Source organism: Meleagris gallopavo, chromosome 20 (genome assembly GCF_000146605.3).
Source record: "Meleagris gallopavo isolate NT-WF06-2002-E0010 breed Aviagen turkey brand Nicholas breeding stock chromosome 20, Turkey_5.1, whole genome shotgun sequence".
NCBI lineage: Eukaryota > Metazoa > Chordata > Aves > Galliformes > Phasianidae > Meleagris > Meleagris gallopavo.
In genome coordinates, this window is record NC_015030.2 from 778669 (window position 1) to 803290 (window position 24622).

At 47.4% G+C, this 24622-nt stretch overlaps 1 protein-coding gene and 1 long non-coding RNA gene across 8 annotated transcripts in view; one reads left to right on the top strand and one right to left on the bottom strand.

Moving 5' to 3' along the window:
• MYOCD (myocardin) overlaps positions 1–24622 on the bottom strand; it is a 99684-nt gene that overhangs the window by 58258 nt on the left and 16804 nt on the right. The gene's annotated exons all lie outside the window — the stretch shown is intronic.
• LOC104913735 lies at positions 1467–13867 on the top strand. Its single transcript, XR_004161709.1, has 3 exons — positions 1467–1590; positions 5288–5383; positions 6774–13867. It is a non-coding gene; the product is annotated as an uncharacterized LOC104913735 (long non-coding RNA).

The window sequence follows — 24622 nt, forward strand, 5'->3', positions numbered from 1 at the left end:
ATCTTGTCAACTAGCTGGTTCCATTAGCACTGTCAGGAACACTAAGAATATAGACATTACATGGTTTGAAAATGTTTCCAAGAGTTCTGTGTATTATTACGTTATCTCTGATCTAAACCCCTGTTAGGGATTTCATGCTCTTAGCCCGTGTTTGAGATTCAGCACATTAATCAGTGAGATCTTTCTGAGATGTGTCAACAAATTCAACTTGCTGTTCCGAGTTAGCTGCGCTGAGCGAAGCAGTGCCGTGTTTAGGAGCAGCCTGAACCTGCAGGGCTGAGTCACACTCAGGAAGGATCGGTACCTGAGCACCATTTCCCGGGGCAGAGGAGTTCACAAGCAGCAATGGATTTCTTTCCACCCTGGTTGTGCACCTCTTCATATTGCTTAAGAGGTGAAAATGGGGGTTGTAAAAAAAGCAGCTGGATGTTTCGAATGGTTGCAAACGGACTGCTGGTATGAACCCCACAAAGAGGAGCCTCAGCCTGAATGCAAAGCAACAGTGAGATTAAATGGGGACTGTTCCTCGATCCAGTAGTACCCTCTGGCATGTGTCCTCAGCATGCAGGAGGCGCATGTTGGACAAAGGGACAGTGGCACTTGGGAGAAGGGGCAACAGATTTTCTTCCTGCCCTGCTCCAGTCACCAAGCAAATGAAGGTGTAGTTATGGAACCAGTAGAAAGCAAGATGTGAAAAAGGTTGTAAAAGGTTCCTACACCCATAGTTTGTGCTCCCTGCAGGAGAAAGAAGTTGGCAAGTGTGGGGACTGATGATGATTTATGCTTCAGTCTCTGGAGAGCTGGCATTTCCATCAGGCCCAGGAACCCCAAGGCCCATCTGTACGAAGCCCAAAATGTTCAGGAGGGAACACTGCAGTGGTGTGTGACAGCAAGCTGCGTTGATATGCGGGTGCTGAGGGCTGGGGCATGCAGTGCCAGCAGAGTGGAGAAGAGCAGTGTGCCTGCTCTGTGTGTGTGCAACAGCAAGAGGTGGCACCGTGTGCAGATGCATGCACACGTGAGTGCACTGGCAGAGGTGAGTGCACATGTATGCTTGCTATCGTGAAAACGTGCAACAGAGTTATTGTGAATTTCCACACGTCATGCCCTTAGATTTCATTTCCTCTCAAATGTAGCCCATGCCTGGGAGTCAGTTGGCAATGCAATGCGGCACAGAACCCCAATGTATGTTGGAAATCTAGTCCAGAAGGCTAATTATTCTCCCTGTTGACCAACATTTCTGAGACAATAGAAAGAAGAAAATTAATCACAGAACTCTCGTTTTTAAAAGTAAATGGAATTAAGTGAAATGTTTTCTGCCAAAATCTGATCTAGCAAGAATAAGAGTGAAAGGGAAAACAGAGGGAATGTCATGGGAAATGCTACTTTGCAAGACTGCATTTCCCCAGCAAAGATAACCTGGGGTACAGCCTCTGATCAAGTCCATATTGTCATGACAAGGTGCCTCTGCTTTCAGCAGCAGCATTTGCAAACGGCCGGAACAAACCTGAGGAGCATCGTCACGTAGGACTTTCAAGATGGCTCACATGAATCCTGAGAGCCCTGAGCCATTTCACTGGCCAGCAATAGGTAAGCTTTGCATTAGCACTTTGGTTGGCTGTCAGTCATGCTACCACAATGCCTGTAAGCTGTATTATCATAGAATTATAGAATCATAGAATGTCTTGGGTTGAAAAGGACCACAATGATCATCTAGTTTCAATCCCTCTGCTGTGTGCAGGTCACCAACCACTGGACCAGGCTACCCAGAGCCACATCCAGCCTGGCCTCGAATGCCTCCAGGGATGGGGCATCCACAGCCTCCTTGGGCAACCTGTTTCAGAGAATTATTAACCAGAGAATATCTGTCTTCAAGCAACCTCTGTGGTGGTAACACCATCTCTCCCCATACATATATATTCATAGTGTTTGAACAGACCACCCCATGCATCCTCTACACATTAACAGATGCAGATTTCTTACAAATGTGCGTAATTATAACCTTGGATAGCAACACTGATTTTGGGATAAAGATATCCTAGCAGTGGACTCGATCCTCTGTTTTTGTTACATCATTCTTAAATCTTTTGAAGGCATTTTTTATGTCAGCCACTTGACCGTGGCTGGCTGTGCCTCTTGGTTTTGACAGTATTAAAACACAAAGTGTGAAACAATTCCCACACCAGCATTTGGGTAAGGCTCTGTGCAGTCCCAGTGCCACTGGGCTCTGGCCAGTCCTCGTGGGCAGTTAATGTGCTGCTCACCATTTGAAAGGTGTAATTGGCCAAGCTAAACGCTTCAGCAATAGCAGAGTGCCTGAAGAAAGAGTGCCATCTCCACTGAGCCCACCCCCAACACACAAACCCCTGCTATCAGTGCTCCAGCACTGAGCTCTTGTTCTGCTCAGGATTCTGAGGCTCCCTGGGTGCTCACCCTGTGTAACTCCACACCACAGCAACTCCCATCCGGCTAACTCCAGATGAACAACTTGACAGAAGACAGCTTAAACACCTGCCTGTCCTACAACTCAGGCCAAGAAAAAGGTGTTTCCAGTCATGAGATTCTGTCAGTTTGCTTCAGAGCCCTGAAGGAGCCTTCACTCAAGTCTGAAGGAGGAAGGGCAGCCTCTTCCAGTACAAAGCTCATGCAGAGTCATGGCTCTGGCACAACACTCTCTTTGGGGGTAGCAGGACCGCACACGCATCAGGAGCAATTGCAAGGATGTCCACCCAAATGTACACGATGCTCTGCAGATGAAGACAGGGACCTTGAGAGCATCTGGAGGATCCAGAACAGGATGGATGTCACTGGTGTGATCTGTGCTATGGAGCTCAGCTATGATGCTGCTGCTGCTAGGAGACAGAGTCATATCCTAGGAGGATAGCTGCCATCATCATGGAAAGCCTGGAGGGGCAGTGAGATCCTGTCCCGCCTTCCAGGCACACAGTTGAGCAAAGGCCTCTCAAAGGATCTCATCCCTCACTCCCGTGTCCCACAGCAACTCTGGCAGAAAATCCAGCCCTGGGAGCCCTGAGAGATGACTCCAGAGTTTCTGTCCCATTTCAGACGGAGAGTCCTATCCTGCCACAGCGTTGCTGTGGTCCCTCACAACTGCCACAAGAAAACCACACTCTCCCCTCCCGCAGCACCTACCTAGCGAGGCCTCTGGAGAGGAGGAGCAGCAGCTCAGCAGGATGGGATGGGCTGGTGTGCAGCAGGACGGGCTGCCGGCACGGATTCTGCCTGCCGGCTGCCTCAAGAACTGGCTGTGATGAGCTCAGCTCCGGGGAAAGGCTCAAGGTTTTTGAAAACACGAAATGTAGCTCGAGCAGTGTTCGGACTGCTGAGCTCCACCTCGTCTGGAGAAAAGTGAGAAGAGGGGGATATCTGAAATAATGAGTTTTCTATTTATTCAAAACATAACAACAGATAAACTCCAATCACATGTTGCATTCAAATATTGGAATATTTATTCCAAATATGGTCCTGTTGCAATTGTATGATAAACATGAAAGCGAGAGTGCAGTTATTTATGTCCTGCCTTCGGCTTCTCAATAGCATGTTTAAGTTTAGGGTATTTATGCTCTTTCATCCAGCTGTCTGACTTTATCAATTTGTGTACAGCTTGGAAGAGGCAACCACGCCAGGAGCAGAGCAAGCCCCAGCAGACCTTGATAGGATGGGCTTCCCTTGTGGAAAGCACATTATGTCCCTCCTGCTTCTCTCCTGGCCCCCGCAGAGCAGAGCTGGCAGCAACCGGTGCATTACATAGTCCCCTGGCAAGGAGGGAGAGCCTTTCTCCCTGGCTGGGGCCGAAGGAGCTTCCAATATCATTTAAATGAAACAATAACTCAATGGTAGCGAGTGAGGGTTATTTGGGGTGCTCCAAGAAGGCACATACTGTGCCCAGGAGCAATGGAAAAATAGGCAAAGGGAAGTTTTGACTGAACAGTCAAAAAAAGCTCTTGGCAGCACCTCCTGTACTGCAGAGCCATCTCTGGTGTGGCAGGATGGGCGCTCTCCTGAACCGCTGATTTGGAACGAGATTCACACTGACGGGTATGCCATCATGTTTACCTTCGTGCCTCTGAGCGTGGACTGAAATGGCCAAGAGTCGTGACAAATATCCAGCATAGATATTTCCCTTGGCAGTGCTTGGCTTCCAGTGGCCACCACCAGAGAATGGGGCCAAGGAGAATGCATTCACCTGACATAAGAAACTTGAGGGCATCTGGGTAAATGGTGGAGGCCAGACAAATTGCTGACACCTGAGGTGAATGCAAAACTAAGGAAAATGCACTCTTAGGTCGCTCCACACTGATTTTGGATGGGGACTTCAGAAACCCTCTGGTACTCTGAGTTAACTGCAACCAAGGGCTGCAACATTATGACTCAGTGCTCTGCCACAGGCCAGGATCCTTTCGCACATTAGGGTTTCCAAAAGGAAACCTAGGAGTAGAAGGGAAAATAGGCAGCAAATGCAGAGCTCTGAAGATGAGATGTTCCTCCTGACTTGCCCAGCCATGAGAACAGCAACATGCCAGCAGCAAAATGTTCTGGGGATAATCCACTTCTTCCAAGACCCACAACCTGTAACAAGTCTGCAGACAGATTCCCTCCCTTTCCAGGAGGTAGGAAACAAGGACACAAGTCACGGTAGCCAAATTCCACCCAGAGTCACCTCGTGTATACTGTGTGCATACACTCACACACTCAGTGCTCCCAAATCTCCTGCTATCACTGTCCATCATCCCCAAAATACAGACACCCCGTTACATCGCTTCTTCCAAGTGCTCACCAGCCATGACATACAGAAGGCTCTTCAGAAGCTCAGCCTCCTTGCACCTGTCCAGAGCAGAATGCACGATCTGTACCTGCCCCTCACGCAGGCTTTGCTGGATAAAAGAACATAAAACTTCCAAAGTAAAAGCAAACTGTTGAAGTGCCTACTTTGCTTTTGAAAAGCAGTGCTGGGTAATGTCCCTGGAGCAGGGGATTTCTTACCCACATAAATGCATAACATGCTCAGAATCCATGCAGTTTGCACCTAGATTCTCCTCCACCTTTGATGTGCTACTTTTAAAGCTCATTGAGCTCATTTGAGCTCATCTTTGAATGATGACAGCAAAAAATGAAGTGGGAACCTCAGAATGCTCTGACATTTCTCTGCAGTCCTGTGGGTTTTGTGTCTGCACACCACCTCATGTCAAACATCATGTCTTCAAGCAGAACACCTTCTGCCTCTCCATTTCTCATGCTTTTGTTTTCACAATTCCTATCTTCACAGCACCCTCTGAGGTGAGGCTGCTCCCTCCAGGTGAAATCGTGCCAGCTGCCTACAAGCCCATGGGAGGACATGGTGTTAGCCTCAGCAGCAATGCAAGTAAGCTCATTTTTGGTTGCTTCTGATCACAGCTTTGCACTGACCTTCTGTTTGAACTCAGTACAGGCAATTCCTTTGAGTATGCAACACAATACCCACTCAAAAATTTACTTGTCAGACTGACCTAAGCTCAGCTGTTTTCTTTCCATCTTGACTGAAGACCTACAACTTTCAACACCTGCAATAGTTCCCACTTCACCACGTGAAAACATTGGTAACGTTAATGTCTTACTTCATATTAATCTCTATGGCTCTCCACCATGGATGTCCCTTTATTCCCCTTGTTTGTTTTGCAGGCAGAATTAAAATGATGAGTGAAGAGATAGCTTCATTATATGTTGTGAGTGTATGTTCAGAGAGCTGTACAGCAAAGCAAAGAGGCACAGGCTTACTCTCTGTGTGTCACAGAGAGGAGATGGTTTGCCTTCCTTCAGCCTCTGGGACAGGAAATAGAATGAATCTAGTCTGGGACCCAGAGCATCACACACAATTTTGTAGAAACTCTGGTCTGGGTGGGCAGAGTGAAGGGTGCTGCGGTTACAGCGCTCTGAGGTGGGCAGACCCCACTTGTAGCAGTTTCATGGAGCACAGTTTTGCCGTCTGCACATCTGAGTGCCTTCGCACCACCCAGCCATGCCCCAGGTCTCAGCTCTGTGCCTGCAGGCTAGAGGGTTTGCTGCATTCACTGAGCAGAACCTCACCGACTGGCAGGAGCCAATTCCTTCCACACCCACCCATGAATGTGGCACTCTGTCACACCGAGTGCTCCTGCCCAGGCGTCTCATAAGTCACAGCAAGGCAAGGGGGCTGTGCAGGCGTCTCTGAGGCTGGGATTTAAACCAAGCATCACAAAGTCCTGCACGTCTGTTGTTACTGATGGTGGCATCTAATCTGGAAGGAGCCCAGCGTGTTTCCTGCAGCCTGGACTGCTATGGTGCCAGCAGAAGACGGCTGCGTTTGTCAGCTGAGCTGCTGAGTGCAGGATCTGCTCCTCCATCCCTTCCTCCTGCAGTTGTGCTGATTTTACCGCAGGCTTCTCTTTACCTCAAGCTTCCTCAAGCCCCATGCAGGGAAAGAGAAGTGGACAGCCCTCTTTGGCTGAGGTAAAACCGAGGCTGGAGGCAGGGAGATAAAACCAGTTCTCCCACTGTGCTATACTCAGCAGAACTAATTGAGGGGCCTATTAAGAAACAATACGCAGCAATAGCCACATTATAAAGTCACTTGTGCAGGCCAGAACCACATTTAAAAACATCTTCCAGCTCTTTTGCCACCCGTTTTATTTCCACTATAGGGAAAATGAGCAACAGGGGAAGCTAAGGACTTGCTGAGTGCCTCAGATTAGTCAGTAAAATCTCTCATTAGCTGCTCTTCATCTATGTGTTCTCAGGGCAATGCTAACATGGAGAACAAACAGAGGGAATGCTGCATACAAGGAGGTACCAGAGTTGATCATCCCACAGAGCATCACACATTTTTCATGCTGCTGTAGAAGACACTGCTCATGTAGGACTTCACAGTCCCAGGTGAACAGAGGATCCCAAACTGTCTGAGCAGCAACTATCCACAGCAGCAGAAAGCATTCCTAGTTGCCTGAAACCCCATTGCTTTCAGGAAAAAAGCTGACTAGAGTCTCAGATGACTTGGAGACAGCAGTTGGCTTCAGTATGTGAGAACCAAGTTTTCAAATGTGGTAATGATGAAGCCAACAGGAAGCAGTAGCTTGAAGATGAGTCTGAGGTGCGGTACCCGTCCAAGTGTGGGATTACGGAGGGCAGACGGATCCTGCCTCAGCAGAGCAGCCACTGCAGCCACCAGGGAATTCATGAGGCCAAACAGAACAAATACATGAGAGAGATGGCCAAGGTCACGCCATGCTGCAGGAAGCAGATGTTTTGACACGAGTGTATGCAGGGCGGGCTGCTGCCCCAGTGGTGGCCCCTCTGCAGCCTGAGAAATGGGAGAGCAGTTGCAGAGCCATGCACCAAAAATGCTGCCTCAGGGCTCTGGATACTGCATATGGAAACACAGAGATGAGTAGTGAGCTGGTTTGTGCTCAGGCAAGCTAGCAGGAGACAGGGTACATGCAGTCATGTAATCGGTCTGCGCAGGAGGAGCAGCAGGGTTTGGAGATAAAGAAGAGTTATGCATACAGTTAAAAATAATGAATGGGCTTCACCTAGGAAGAAGAGCAGACAGAGAATGAAATAGGAGTTTGCAATCATATGGCACCAGAAAGAGGAAACAGGGTTCTGGCATCAGCCATGAATCTGTTAAGACAGCCTTGCACGGAGGCCAGCAGGGATCCCTGCATCCCAGCAGAGCTCACCACTGTTTTGTGCAGCCTGGGGGATGGCACTGCCACTGGGCAGGAGAGCGGCTGGGCCATGGCAATGCAGGGCAGAGTAACCTCCTCCCCTGCCGACATCGTGCTCAGACCTGGAAGAACCATCCCCAGAGAAGTGGGGGATGCAATACAGAGTTCCATGGTTTCAGTTCTGGTGTGCTGCAGTGGTGTGAAGGCGTGAGGGGGCACGAAGAACAAGGGCTTGAGCTGCAGGGGAACCTCGGTGACACATGCTGGGTTCATGCAGGTGGAAAGCATTTCATCAGAAAGGAGCCCAGTGCAGACTGTGCATCTAAACTTCGTAGGAGACCTTATAGAGAGAATTGCACAGTGAAGCAGTGATAGAAGAGATTGTAAGTGCTGGAAGGCAGCAAGCGCCCTGCAGTCAAAAGAAGGCACAAATATGCAGGAGATTAATTTGCCAGCAGAGCAATTAGGCTGCCAGTACCATTTTGCACCAGAACCAGTCACCTGAGATCATTCTTACAGACAGCAGAGTCTCTCCCTGGGCAGATGTATAAAGCAGTCTGAGACCTCCCTTCCTCCCAGCATTTCTTTTACCCCATCAGCCCCAAAAGGTGCCCACAGGGGCTGATCCAGAGGCGGCAAACCAGCACTCACTGAGGAGGTGTGGTGAATCAGACAGAACTCCAACAGCAGTCTTAGGGAATGGCTGCCTGCAGGCCAGGAGAGGATGTGGCCTTTCTCATTTCATTTGCAAGTCTGGAGCAAGGAGACAAATATTTACTGGGATGTTTATTTGAGAACAAGTTGGTGGGAAGAGGAGCACGGCTGATATCAAAGGAATGCTCATTCGTGTCACAGCCTTTGAAAACAGTGTTTATGATTAATTCATCTTTCTATAACCAGCACTACCCATAGAGTGTTTGTTATTTATTTATTCATTTATTACCCTTTCTGTATCCATCAGAGTGATTTATAACATGTAGTGAACCAAAGATCATTAGTGCGTGACTGAAGAACTGGTACAGGCTTATCTGTGGGACATTGCTCGGCAAAGCACCAAACTCTCTTCTGAATTTATTTTTCCCCATCAATGCATCATCTAAGATATGGTGTTTTCTTCAGCCTGGTCATTCCGAAGATGTTATTTCCCTTTGGGAGGCCCTGGTTGTTCGAATGTTCAGCAGTTGACAGCTATCTGGATCTCAGTACAAAAGGACTGAAGCCAACAACATTTCTATCTTTTCATCTTTCTGGCCTTAGCCTGACTCAGGCACTGGCTGCTACTTATTGCTGCTATTCGTGACATAGATGGTGTTGCTGTGACCTTTTCTCTGTTATGGTCTTATCTGATGTTTGCAGGACTTCATATAGTTGAGGGGTTTACATGTAACAGCATTTCTGGGTCATTTTCTCTCTGTTTCTGGAGGAATTTATCATTAATAAAGGTACTGCAGAACTGACACCATAGCATAGGGTCCTACAGGCAGCCAGGAGGCAGGTGCTGCTGGGAGCACACACAGCCCCAGCTTGGGCAGGGAGGACAGCTGCAGTCCCTGGTGGGTTGGCCCAATAAGCAGGAGCAGAGCAATGGAAGCAGGTAGAACCCGAACAACTCCTCTTGCTCCAGAGTTGTTCTCAGCCAGCAGAGCCCAGCAAGCAAGAGGTACGCTCAGCACAGCCTTGAGTGTTTCTCTACCCCATCAAGGCTGCACAGCTGCAGGCAGGGCTGGCTACTACTCTAGGAGCATGAAATTTCTTACCAGAGTGCTCTTGGTAGGACATTTTGCAGCCACATTTCCTTTGCCCACTCAAATTATCACAAAGTGTGACGTCCCATCGGATCTTCGTGCCCAGATTTCCTAACCTGTTGTTGATTCTGGTTATTACCACCTGGTCGATCTGGTTTCCCAATGCTTTCAGCTGTTTCTTTCTCCTGAACTGCAGCTCTGCAGGGTGTGTGCACACAAGAGGTCTTCTGCACAAGCTGATCATCCATGCAGATCACGGTGATGTTGGTTTGTGTGGGTGAGAACCCCCACTTCTGAGCAAGTTTTTCTCCCTGGTAGCTCAGTGCCAGCTGCACACCTATTGCTCCACAGCCACACGGTGCTCACCTACCTGCATGACATGGCTCTCAGTCGCTGCTCTGCACACCTCAGAGCAAATGTTAGCAGCATTTTAACTTCAAAGATGGGATAAAGCTTTGGAATGGCTCCAAGCTTTGGATGATTCTTGATGTTGCTCCCATGTAAGTACCTGAAGAACCAACTTCGTTTCTCATACCTCCCAGCTTAAAACATAAATCTCTGAAAATGCTGCCTGAGTTTATAAGCTGCAGCTTCTAGAACTGTGAGATCTAACACTTCTTTCTGCCTGGCACTGGCTGCAGCACCACATAGCATTTGAGTTATATTACAAAATTTTTGAAGGCTTTATCACATTTTATTTAGAAAAATAAAACCTTCTTTAGGAAGAGGGACTGTGTAACATCCCTTTCCGAGGTTGTTTTCTCAGCACTCAGGGAATATATGTCTTGTTTTGAGATAAGTTAAATAGAATCCATCTCCCTAGGGCAGAGCATGCACTTTCCTCCCAAGGAGGTCAAGAAGCATTTCCACCCTGTAGCTATGAGGCACTGCTGAAAAGCAATGAAATCATTGAGGAGATCACATGAATGCTTAGCTCCAGTGGAGACAAGTGGGTACGGTCTGGTGGGAAGTTTTACTTACTGTAAAGTCCTTCCTTTATGAAATGAGAAATGTTTAAAAATGGAGCATCCCTTGTATCATGCCCTCTCCATATGGCTGTTGCAACAGCACTCCTAAGCTATAATGGAGAAAAGAAGCACAGAACCAGTGCAGTAGGAAGGGATTTTCAGTGCCTGCCATCCAAACTTGTCCCACATTGCAGCAAAGCCAGCTGAGGCCATGGTTTGTCTAGCTGAGTCTTCAGGACTTCCAGGGAGGAGATCCCGCAGCCTCTCAGGGTGAACTGTTCTAGTGCTGCAATTTCTTCTTGCTGGAGAGATTTTACTGAAGTCCTCTCTGAACTTCCCACCATGAATGGTTTTGGCACCTGCTATGCTGTCTCTCAGTACTGTGAGAAGTTTGACGCAGTCATCTTTGTAGCCACCCTTGAAATGGCTGCTGACCTCGGTTAGATTCCTTGAGCCTTCTTATTGCCAGATGAAACAAGACCAGCTCTTTCCACCTTGCTGCATAAGCCATCTGCTCCAGCTTTTCTCTGCACTGTCTCCTCTTTCTCACATACACGCTACCATGTCAGGTACCCAGCAGAGAATGCAGTCCTCCTGGTGTGATTACTACTAATGAGCAGAGACAATAAGTGTCCTCCGTTTGCCTTGTCTGTAATGAGGGTGTGCCACTGGGCTTTATTCACCCTGCTATCCTCCACAAAGTCCCAGGTCCTTTCATCGGGGCTGCTCAGCACACCCATTATTATCTCAGGTAGGAGAAGGAAGTCAAGATAAAGGACAGCACAACAGAGAAAGATCTGTTCAGGATGGAGCTCCATTTCCATAGGCTCCTAGGTGCAGCAGGCAACCAGCCCAGGAAGAGTCTCTGCACCATGCCTACTCTGGAAAATGGCAGAGCCTTTAACCCCAGACATGGCCATCAGATGGGGAACATAAGAGCAGCCTGTCTAGACAAGGATCTGGTGTTTGGCAATGGTCAATAGCAGATGGAAAGAGATGAGAGCAGAGAAAGCACATAAGGACACCTTCCTGGATCATGATCCTCAACTCCTTCAGTGCATGTCAGTGATTACCATGGGAGCACTAGGTCTGTCTTGTACGGTATTGTACAGTAAGTATGTGGGAGCAGACTTAGGGGCAGTGTGTCACCTCACAGCCTGCCACAGACCCCCCTCTGCACAGAAGCTCAGCTATCTCAGTGCACCTGGGGGGTGGTGAGCGGTGGGGATCTCCGCCCACCCACTCTAGTCTGCATACTGGGAGGACTGGGGCTACCTAGGCGGGTTGCGAGCGGTACCAGACAACGCGGGAAGCTGGTTATGGGCAGAAAGAATGGAAAATGCTCGCTGCTGTTTCTGTTTAACTTTAGGACCTGATCCAGCTGAGATAATAACAGAAGAGTTCACTTTGCCATGTCAAATATGCAGGTACTTTGCAGTATTAAGAGCTGATGCCCTGTTCTTATAAAACTGGCCTCTGCTGATTATGGGAAGACAAAGTTGCCCATAAACAATGTTTTATTTCTTATTTAATGCAAATTCTCGGGCAAAAGGAGTCAATCAATTTTTCATAAAGTATAAAACAGAGATAAGTGCCTGGGATCATGTGTGAGTCCCTGTCAAACAGAACCGATAAGTCTGTGATGCAGTACAGGGAGTGCTTTGCAAGTATTGTCCAAGCGACCTTTTCATTAGTTTGTCTTAAGCAGTTAATCACTTTTTTCCAGGATACAGACTATTTTAAGTCCCATTACATCATATATGCATTTTAAATATTAATTTTCCTTCCATGTCATGCTTGGAGGATTTGATTGTTGTTTCCCCCGTTTTAGCACCGTCCTCCCCTTCTTGCTGAGTTTTCCAGCAGGGTCAGAATTAAGAAGCTTCCAGGCAAGAACTGAAAGCACTTGTTTGCAACAAGAGTGTGATGGCTGAGGGGCAGGATGTGAAACCCTGCAAGTTCAGAAGCCCTGCCAGGCCAGAAGCAGGGATCAGACCTCTCCAAAGGCAGCCATGTGATGGCAAGGGAACTACGGGGCCAACGAACATTTACTGCCTGCGTGTGGGGTACCATAAACGGGAGAAGCGCAGGCCTGAGCCAGTGCTCCTCAGCAGGGCTCTGGCTTCTACAGAAAAATACTTGAAAATGATTTAGAGGAAAAAAATGTGTTTCAAAAGTGTTGCTGGCATGTTCTCGTTTCTGCCTTGTAAATCTTTTCAAGCTCCCTGTGCCACTTAAGAGAAGAGAGGTACCAGCTGCTACCTGCCAGAGGAGACCCAGGCTTTAAACAAAGATGTTCCTGGCCCTCAGATAGCCCTCACAATGGCGTGCAAAACGTCTTGACAACACCTCTGGCATATTCCCATTTCCCCTGTATTTGGATTCACTGATTTCACTACAACAGAGTCCGTGGTACAGAGATCAGCTCTGCATGGAGTTCACACGTTATTATTAGCCGCAGCCGAAAGAACAATAATAAATCAACTTCATCCTTTCAGAGTTAAGGGTAAAACAGAGATCGCGCTATTTATAAACAAGGTTACAAAGGATAAAGCAATAACATGTTTTGTTGATATCCAGCAGTAACATGTACTGCTAAGCCCCAGAAGCCAACGCTCAGCAAACTTCCCCCCTCCAGAACACGCTTGTTTTTCTTTGCAGGAGGACGCTCCCAGCAGGCCGTCCCTTTGCAGAGCCGCAGATGCCCTCTGCAGTGGGGATCATTGGGCTCCCTTCCCAGGGTATCCCTGTGCTGCTGTGGCAGATGGGCCCCGGAGAACAGGGCTGACATCTGGACCAGGACATTTCTGCATCCACTTCTGGGACCTGGAGGCATAGGCTGTGGGTGGGAGCTCCTGACTCCGACTTGGGCACACTTTCTGCTTCACTTCAATCGGACTTTCAGAGGGAGAGGATATATTGGAAACCACATGAAATATTTTATGCAAATCAGAAAATGTGTGTGTGACAACAATCCAGCAAATCTTACTCATAATACCTGGGCTTGCCTTGAACAAAGTTCCCTTCCCAAACCTTCTGGAGGTCTGGACCTATTGGGACAACTGCCTGGCATGGCCACATCCAAAAAGATTCATCCAAGCCCACCAATCTAGTGTGAATGCAAAGTAAGGAACAAGGGGCCTGGGCTGCAGGATACAAGGCCATGTTGCATGCCTGGTTGGGCCCAGTCTCATGACACCTAATCTGGTGCCTCTGCCATATGGTTGCAACTCCTACCACCTCTCCTGTGGGATTGCTCCTGGGAATCTGTCACCTGCAATACCCACAAGCCAAGATCTCAAGGAGCCAAGCAGAGCAGAGAATTGTGCATGTGCCCACTCACCCTGCATGCCTAGTGTTTCAAGAAGAGGAGGAGGATTTTCCCAGCTTCTGTCTGCAGGTGTCAGTCAGTATGCGACAGTAGGGCACTCACCTGCTAGAAGAGTTTTGGTAAGTGGGAAAAAAAACAGATAAACAGAAGGGAAGAGGAATCTGCTTGTCCCTATGCTAGCTTGGTAAGCACCTCAGGTCTAGATCTAGATGTGCACCAGGAGGTAGGCTGTGGTGAAATGAGCTTTCCCTCAAATGAGAGAAAAATCCACTGGAACTGAAACTTCAATGTCCTTGTCAGCCTTGGTCCTGGCTGCCACCAGGCAAAGCCTGAGTGGTCAAACTACACTGTTGCTATAACCCCTGCAAAGCCAGAACAGGGAATTAAAACAATTCTAGATGTTTCTAGAACCATGCCCTTCTGCTGTTATTTTGTTAGACTTCCAATATGTTTCTTTCCTTCAGATTAAGAACAGTTTTTATTGATGTTCATGTTGTGTTCATATTATGCAAATGATTTTGCAGTTCAAAAAGCACTTTTTCTGATAGCCCACCTTTCTTCCCCTCCTGTTCCTTCCCATGAGGATTTAGCCAAGAAAAGCCAGGACCATTCTCTGGGCAAGAGTTTTATTCTGGGCTTCTGCTGCAATCTTAAAAGAAATATTTCCTTTTCCAGCAATGACTTTCACACCTTTCTGATTTTGCTAGCTAAAGGGTTTCCAATTCCTTGGGTTTCAGACATGAGTTTCAGACCGCAATCACAGTAAGACATGACAGACGAAGTAAGGAAAACCACTCCCCATGCTGGTCTTGGCTGTGTCCAGCTCTGATGTGCTGGCACACATGGCAATCCCAGAGCTGGAGTGCTTGCAGCAGAACCTCTCCTGCAGTGATTTAGCCGACTTGCAGAGCGAGAGCAGCTTCGGGGCGCTTCCAAAACAGAAATGCTTTCTGAACGTGCAGCGAGTCAGCTGAGTGTTATCGCCAGCTAAAGAGCCAAACGCTGTTCATAGCTACTTGATGAATTGTTAGCAAGCTGAACTTTCTTGATGGCTCCAAGAGAGGCTTGCCTAGCCAGCACCCTGCGGGACCGGACCCTTGGTGTCTCCCAGCACACAGACCTACCACTAAACCTGTACGACACACCAGGAACATACGGACACGATCTCATACAGACTGTTGTGGCTGCTGCAAACATGTGAAATGTAAATCGTGAAAGTGAAATTACGAGGAGAGCTAATCTCCACATTGTATTAGACAAAATACCAGCATGCACGCAGATAAGCACCAAGTGTGAAGTGTCCAGCGGGAGGAGGTTTCACATTCCGCCTGACTCAATGGAGCCTTAAAATAGCACTTCCCACTGCAATACTTTAAACAAAGACATCCAAGGGATTATTAATACCATGAGATTGAAAGCAGTTTTATATATTTCAACAGACAGACAGAAAGAGAGTTTCACATGTTTAAGCCAGGGATGGGTGCATGCGAAGAGCAGGGCAGCTCTGCCCTCCTGAAATGCCTGTGATGGGAAGCTTGGCTTGCTGCTGCCTGTATGTGCCTGTGGGATCTGCCAGCCTTTCTGCAGGTCAAGCAGAGGAGGAAGGGGATGTGATGGTGAAACAGACGCAGTGCTGCTTCCAAAGCAGTGGACAAAGAGATTCTGCTCTCAGGGGGGACAGGGTGTATGCTGTTGCCACACTGTACAAGCTACTGATCCACGTGGACTCCAGCTGTAGCTCCTGCTACAGGGGTGACAGCTTGGTATCCCCATGGACCAGGTGGCAGGGCTGCATGCAGCCACTGCAGGTGAATGAGCACAGGTTGCCGAGAGTGGTTGTGGAGTCTCCCTACACGAGGACCACCAAAAACTGTCTGGACATGGGTGTTCCTTCTTCAGCAGGTGTCAGACTAGATGGCTGCAGGGCAGCGACTTGAGATCTGGCCTGGAGACCCTTGCAGCAGCCACCCCGAGGCTGGGCAGCATCCCCTTCTCTTGCAATGGATATCATGGAATGCCTAGGCAGCTGCCCAGCCCCTGAAGCTACTGCCTGCCCCGTGTACATCCATGCCTGCTCGCTGGGGACATATGTAGTGTGCTCTAGCAGAGCTCTCTTCTGCACAGCCACCCCCTGCTCTGTGCCCTTTTGTGAAGGGCAGGGCAAATTTGTCCCTATTTTTGCATCTCTCTTACTGTCTCTGATCCCATTTCTGCCATTTCCTGGCCCTCCAGAGCCTCAGCTGCCATTAACATGCAGTTTTAATTTGTAGATTTTTTTCTGGGTCTCGGGACAGGGAAGAGCAGAGCAGCTGCATTGGCAGCTGTGTCTGCAGAACAAAATCCAGTTGGTTTCCTACCTATTGGAGAAGGCTGTACAGAGCACACAGAGCCCTTACTAAACTGAGAGGCTCAAGAAATGTCTCAGTTTTCTGTATTTCTACTGCTACACAGCACAGACAACACGAAACTAGACTGTGCATTTGCACCATGGCTGCGTGGCCATGGACACCAGTGTCTGCCCAGCTTGCAGCAGGGCTGTCTGCTGAAGCCCAGTAGGAGACAGCTGGAAACTCATTGGAAATGTCACAGGATCACAGGGACTGTGAAAAACTGATACTCATCAAAAGTGACCCACACTGTACTATGTACTTAGGCCTCAAAGGTGGAGAAAGGAAACCAGAGAGACTTTGTAAATGTCCTGAACCAGATAGGATGCTTTATGAGGAATGGGCCAGTAAGATCAAGATGTGAACTCAAGAAGCAGAAGGGGCCCTTCATTCTCTGCTCTTCCAATCACTTGTCTTGTTCTTCCCCCTCAGGTAGGTCATTCCTGGGCCCTGTGCCCGCCTCTTCCATCTGCTAGCACAGCTGCTTAGATGGAAAAACAGAGGTCAAGGGAAGGGTGCAGGTTAATAATGCTTGCCAGAAATAAAATAAAAAATAATGTTTATGTGTGTGTGTTCCAAGCTCCGTGTAAAAATATAAGGCAGATAAAAATTGTAACATGATGTCTTTCAAACCTGAAAATTAATTAAATCCAACAGTGTTCAGCGGTCCTTGCACCAATGAAACTTTGAGCAATTAAACTTTAGTTAAAAGAAAAAAACAACACAAAAACATTTAAAAGTGAATTGAGATAATACTTAACAGACAGAGAAGGATTTCTTAATTGCCAAGAAGGAATCTGTACACCCAAGCACAGCTCTGAGTGAGCCCTTCTTACCTAGCAATTAGAACTTCTTGCAGTGCAAGTATGACAGGAGTGCACCTGACACAACCTCTGCACCCAGCTGGCAGCACAGCAGTAGCAGAATGACAGCAGCACCACGGCATGGGCAAATCTGCAGCAAAATGGGAATTTACGGGCGCTGAAAGCCTTCCTGCAGAATGCTTCAAGTCAGCACAACCTTCTGAGAACTGAATAGTGTCAGTGCTTCTGCGAACTCTTCTGATGCCCCGTGTGTTGCTCAGGGTTGTATTGCAGCTAGGGTTCCCCTGTGCTCAGTGTAATTCTGCTGCGTGCTCCTGCTCTCACCCAAAGTGGTGTTCAGGGACCAATGTGTGCTCAGGGACTGAAATTTTAATTCAGCTGGGCTTTAAGTACCAGCTCCTGATGGAATATATTGATGGAACGCTGGCACAGACCGTGACTGTTAAGGACTGTCAGATGCAGATCTGATGCAGATACATTGCAGTAAGTCACAGATACATTGGTCACTGTCACAAAGATCAGCAGACTTTCTGCAACATGACTGATCTGCTCTTGTCCTTCAGTTTGCAGTGCTTGGGATGAGGAGTTTGGGCCCATAGTTCTGGTTAACATCTCATCCAAAAATATGAACAACGAGGATGTGTAATTATTTTTTCACAGGAAAATTCTGTGGCCAGGTTAAAATATGTTATTACCTTACAAACAGCATTGCAAACAGACCAGCAGAAAGTGATTTATCATAAACATACACTGAACCAAAACTTCCGCACTGCTCTCCCCTCTGTCTGCAGAACTGCTGACAACAGCAGTACCTGCAGCCTTCACTCAGTGCTGCAGCATAGCTTGTGCAGCACAGGGCTGAGCTGCCCCGCATGCAGGCACTGCAGAAACATCGTGCAGTGGCTGATCTTCCACACTTTTTCCAGCCTGGATTCCTGATAGCAAGCGCACTCCCGGGACGCCGTCCAAATCCAGGCGGAGCAAAATCCTAAACTGTCCGTGAGACAGCATGTGCAGAGCACCAGACTTACAGAAACCCCAGCGAGGTGTTTCCAAAGCAAACATCTTGTAGGCAGTGATAGGATCGGAGCTGGAGTTTTTGCTGGAGTCAACCTTTGTTGTTTTCCTTGTGGCAAATACTAATGAACTCAATGGTAAAATATGGCATTTCCCAAGCAGTGAGTCTCCCCCCGAGATGCACCATCTCTGTATGGGCCTGTCATCAGGCCTTCGCTTTTAATCACTCAACACATGTTTTCAATCCACATGTTCATGTGGTAATAACTTCGCTCTATTAGTTTTCATTTGTCAGACCAAAATGCCCTGTACGTTGGAGCACACTGCAGGACATTGTCCAGGCAGGTTATTCTTAGCAACAAGTGAATTTACAAAGAAGAGGCAGGTCTGCAGCTCAGCCTTTGCTTTTATTGCCTGCACTGCTCCCGCCATACCTGGCCTTCAGCCTCTGCTCCAGCCCCTTTCCATCCCAGCTACTATTGTCAGCCACTCACTTTGCTCTGCTCTTTACATACAAGATGACACATAGCATAGCATAGGGGCTACAACAAAATGACAGTGAGACCTTAAAGTTGAGCTTCTTTGATCCTGGAAGTTCGCTTTCTGTCTCTTTCCTTTACATCCATGACCACGAGATTTAAGAAAATCACACCTTCGCAAATCCAGCCGAACTGGACTGTGGGTGCAAAGGGCCGTGAATGGTCCATGAGCTGGTGCTTGCTGCTGGGTCTGCTCAGTGCTCTCCCATGGGCCACGCACTGGCCCTAAAAGCTGCTAAAGAAGATACAGCTTTTCCAAAAATAAAGGCAGCAGGAGCCTGACACGGAGTTCTCAGGAGCCAATTGGTGTGCTCTGGAATAGCAGCCCTGTCATGCACCCTTTAGCTATAGTATGGTTGGACCACTGCAAACCAGGCAAGTGCAGTTTGTAGTGTTGCTTGTTTATCGGGTAGTAGAAAACTCCAGAGACAACTGAAAAATGAAGATTACTCAAAGCATTCTCAGAAAGCAGCAATACACATACTTAGTGGCTCCCTGTCCTTCAGGACACTGCATTTCTCAGCAGGCTCACATTACTGCTCTAAGCTCTGCATCCTCCTTTTCACGTCCTCTGTAAGACTGAACCCACTGCATCTTCTGAGCAGAAGGTGGTCTTGAAGCTGACATGCCCACACAGAAAACACTTTATCTGACCAATAAATTACTGGTAAGGCAGTTGTTTCATAATGGCTATGGTTTCTAATTGCTCTGTGCTGATCACAGATATCAACCATATTTTCCAAAAGGCTATTTAGGCCTATATATGGTCAGAATATCATTGGGATAGCATATTTGTTTTGTTTTGCTAGAATCAGATAGCTAGGGCCCGTCATTGACTCCAGAGGGGTGGAGAAAGTACACTGCAGAGGGTAATATTTCTGAAATTATGGAGCCTGTGAGCTTGAGTATGAGGAAGTTATGTTTCCTTCTTAAATAATAAATTTGGGTAGAAAAAGGTGAGTAAGAAACAGCAGCAAAAAGGCCACAGACCATAACAAAAGCCAGAGGCATTGTGCAGCTTTTAAAAAACCTGAAAGATGAAGAAGAATGAGTGGAAGTTACCAGTTCCAGTAGTATTTCCCACAGTCTCCTTTGCCTATATCATTGGCTACAGGATCTTTTGGATCTTGGTCAAGGAAAGATGCCTTCCAGCACACAGAGCGTTAATAGACATCGGGCATGTCATCTTAGTTATAACTAGTCCATTCCTTCAAAAGTGCTAAATGCTATTCTTCATGACATAAATCATTATACTATAAGTTGCACCAAGAGCAGCTTGCAGTTCTGCAGCATTGCTGTTGCTAAGGAGAGACTGAAGGGTCTGAACTGGCCATGCAGGGAAAAGCAACTCCCAGAGCTCTGGTTCCCCTGCTTCCCCCGCACACAGCAGGAGCTAGAGCTGCTGCTCAACTACGGGATTGCTACATTTGCAGTGACCAACAGCACCTCTACAAGACACCATAGGGGCGTTTGGGTGCAGTCTCCCACTCGCATGCATTAGGGAAAAGAAAAAATGAGAGTGTCCTCTGTGCTGAGTTTCTCAAGGAGTGCAATAGTTGGGCTGCTGGGAACGGCAGCTCGGCGATTAACGGGCTCAGTATCAGTCGGAGGTCCTTGACCGCCTCTGGCAACTGAAATCCCCACCATCCCTGCACCGTTATAGCTAACGTGAGCAAGGTGGAACTGCTCCACTGTGGCCCCTATTTGTTCCTTCTGACCTCCCAGGGGACAAATGGCAGGTTCCCAGTGGCCATGGGTGCTTAACAGTACGATTAGGAAGAGCAGGTAGGTAAGAGCAGCAGCTATTTCTCTTCAGCGTGCACTTCCTTACTTGGAAGGTTTTGCTCAGTGCTTGGGGTACTTATCTGGGGAAAATGCTATGGGTTTGAACCCCCTTCCACCTTCTTATTCTTGAACTTTCCGAAAACAGCTGTCAGAAGGCACTGCTGCAATAGCCATGCATTTCAAAGTGGTTGCCAGGTATCAAACAAAAATATTGTTAAATTGAAGGAATCGTAATTTTGATTTATTTTAAACTTCTCACTGCTGACTTACATGAGCAGAAGTACAAATTATAGAATGAAAGTCTATCTGTATTGTTTAAACTAATCATCTGCCCTGACTCTCCATTGCTGAATGAAAACTTGAATCAGTCTGTCTTGGAAACACAATATATGCTGTCAGAATAAATATTTCTCTTTACTAAAGGGGACTCAGAGTGCACGTATGCAAACAAACGTCTCTCTGAAGTAAATCCCTTAATCTACATATTGTCATAGCATTACATCAAACCACAGTGATGTAAATCTTTCTCTGTACTGTCTCTGACATTAAAAAATGGAATAAAGGCTTTGTTCCCTGTTTGTTAAGAATTTTCTTATAAGGACACATAATCCCACCCTATTATTTTCTGAGTCGCAATTACACATAACAGTCTTTACATAATGATGTTCAGCTTCCATGTTTGATGAAAGCTGGGATGTGGCTTTCAATAAGAATACAATATGTTATGGATTCCAAAACACCAATTCATACTCTACAAACCTATGTCTACCAATTGGCCATAGCTGTTTTTCTGTTTGCCAGGAAAGGTCGAAAGAGAGTGAAGATATTATGATACTTTTGTCTATGCATTAAAAGTACCAGGAAGTGCTTATTTCAACAGTCATCAATTCAGCCTGTTTCCCAAGGGGATTTCTGATCTGTTTTTGAGCAGCAGTTGACTGGTGGAGTCCCTCACTGTGGAACTGAAATCTCTCAGTCAACTGCTCCTTCTCCATCTCTCTCTTGGTCTCAAATGACACTGTAATAAAAAAGATGCCTTTGCTCCTCAGGAATGGCTGATTCACTGGATCCAAGAGAATGTGCACCACAGCCCTCTGCAGTGAGCTATTCCTTGGCCCAGAGAGGGTGCTTCTTAGGGCATCTCTTTTGGTGGACCCATCCTACAAGACCTGCCAGACATTGTGTTTGCTCTGTAGTAAGGGTATATAGTAAGACATACTCTGAGGAGGTTCTTCTTTCCAGAGAGACATCTTCATCTTTCTGGATTGCTTGCTCAGATAGACAAGAACTAGAAAAGTCCCTTTTTCTCTGGCGGGTTCACTGCCACATCGTTATCATAGTGGCAGTATATCAGTGGGGTTATGGTTTATGCAAGCATGGTGTGTTAGCTTGGAATAACAGCTGTCTTTTGACCCATCGTAGAATCATAGAATCTCCAAGATTGGAAAAGACCTCTAAGATCATCCAGTTTAATCATCCACCTACCACCAATATTTCCCACTGAACTATGTACTCCAGTACATCTAAATGTGTCTTGAACACCTCCAGGGACGATGACTCTGCTGAAGTCCACAGAGGCTTCAGAACAGGTGCCTGAAGTGACTTGAATGGAAACTATACCTTGGTTTCACTTCTTCATTGTATTTTACACAAGAGGAGATATCCACGTGTTTGTATCAGAAGCTTGTATTGGCAGGGGGAATTGTAATGACAGATATGAGGTCAGGGACAGAGACAAAAAATGACTTCACTATGCTGCAGGTGACTAATGGAAGATCTGGGAACAGTACCCCTGACTTCCCAGTGTGAATGAACCTTGAATGCTCTGTTTAGGAAGATTGGGGTTCATTTTTTTCAGAAGCAAAAGAAAAGCAGCAGTGTGACATGACAGCCTGTTCTGCCCTCAGCCTGGCAGGTTCCTGCTGGCAACTGCTGCACGTTGAGCCAATACAGGCAGCATCGCCTCTGGAGAATGCAGAGAAAATCTGAGAAGGGTTTGTTTTATTTCATTCTTTTGTGCTCCCCGTGAAATCAAAGCAACACATTTCTTTGCAGTGCAGGCCTTTGTCACGTAACAGTAATTTTCCCCCAGCAATCCTTATAGTTTGAGATATAAGAAAATATATATATACAGAGTTGCAGACATAATGAAATCAGAGCCTCCTCATACCTCATACCATAACGGATCTTCTTCTGGCGGCGGACAGGGGAAAGGAACATGAGAAGGAGATCAAACCACCTATCAGCACTACTAGTAACCTCATAGCACTGCTCTGCACCATACAGAAGTACGTACACAGAACAAAGCCCCCAGCAGGAATGTTTTATCTCAGAAAAGGAGTTGGTTTCTATTCATGTTGCTGCAAAGTGGCTTTTCCACTGAGCAGACTTCTTGCCAGCAGCTCTTGCAGGTCCAGCTGCAGCTCGCAGCCCAGCAGGCCTGCTGGAGACAACTCCACATTGCTCGCTGCTCCCATCTATAAATAACATTTCAGATGCCCAGGCCACACAGTCACACTGTAGGAAAGGTCAGGCACAACCGTCACTGCCCGAAGGGATCGCTCTCCACAACTGCCCCACTGCTGAGACTCATTTTTGGGCTGCAGCCAATGCTCTGGGCCTTATCAGGCCTGGATCGCGCTGGGAATTTTCTGACGGAACAATTTTATTGGAAAATGCTGATTCATAGACATCAAAATGTTTCATGGAAATGCACAAGTTTTTATTAATTTACAAGGAAACCCAGACATTATTTTGATGCACTAGTGACTGGTAGGCTGCCAGGGTATCCCATGGCTCCCAGTGTCTGCTTGCAGGACAGCTGTGTCCTTTAGGCTGCTTCGGGCACAGGACCTGACCTCTGCAAAGGCCTCTGATAGCCTTGCTCAGGTCTGGCTCCTGACAACCCTTAAACCTCAGTGGGAGATTGGCTGTCAGTTCTTGGGGCTCCGTGTGCAAAAGCCTTGGGGCCACTGTGTGCTCAGGGACTGTTGGCTGTCCCCACCCTTTCTCCTCAGAAAGCAGGACAAACTGTCTGGATTCTTTATAGAAATATGGATGGAAATATTTTTTTTCCACAATGGCAATAATCCAAGGTCCCTGGCACAGACTTCTCACGCTGGACAAACAGCTTTTGTCACCTCAGGGTTTTTCTGGAGCAGGAGCTCTCCTGCACCCCTCAGCCTGTCCCAACATCTCTACCCAGAAACTGCCTCCATGCCTCCTGGTTTGCTCACAAACATCATGAATTTGTGACTCTAGTGAGTCACAGACACAGCCATCGAGCCCATCGCCTTTTCTTGAGGCCAGCTGGGACTGGTCCATTTATGAGCAAAGGTTATCCATAAATGCACTGTCACCATCTTCTCAGGTTCCTTGGTAGGCCTTCTCCACATGGGTAGAAGATCCCTGCGCTGCAGGACAATGTTTCCTCTCCTCTCCTCTCCTCTCCTCTCCTCTCCTCTCCTCTCCTCTCCTCTCCTCTCCTCTCCTCTCCTCTCCTCTCCTCTCCTCTCCTCTCCTCTCCTCTCTCTCTTCCATCCTGGTAGACTCAAGGCTGAACACAAGTCAGCAGTGTGCCTTTGCTGCTTAGAAGGTTAATTATATTCTTGGCTGCATTAGGCAAAGTGTCCCCAGTAAGGCAAGGTGATCCTTCCCCTCTACTCAGAATTGATGAGGCTGCATCTGGAGTGCTGAGTCCATTTCTGGGCTCCCAGACATACTGGAGAGAGTCTAACGGGGGGTTACCAAGATGAAAAAAAAGGACTGGAGCCTCTCTACTTTGAGAGGCTGAGAGAGATGGGACTGATCAGTCTGGATAAGAGAAAGCTCAGGAGTATCTCAACAATGTCTATAAACACCTGAAGGGAGGATGCAGAGAAGATGGGACCAGGCTCTTTGCATCAGTATTCAGTGCCAGGACAAGAGGCAACGTGCACAAACTGGAACACAAGAGATTCTATCTAAACATCAGGAAGCACTTCTTAACAGTGTGTATGATGGAGCACTGGAACAAGTACCCAGAGAAGTTGTGGAGACTCTCCATGAAGAACTTGAAAAGCTGCCTGGACATGATCCTGAGCAACCTGCTCTGGGTGGCCCTGCTGGAGCAGAGGTTGCACCACATGGACTTCAGGGGTCCCTTCCAATCTAAACCATGCTGTGATTCTCAATACAACCAATGTGACATAGCACAGAAATCGAACGCCTACGTTCTCTGCCCTTCCTTTCACACCTCACAAAAGGTGAGGAGACCTTTCTGTGGGAGGAGGAGTGAATGGATGGCATAGAGAAGCTGATGCAGATATTTAGCGAGGTGCTGCAGCT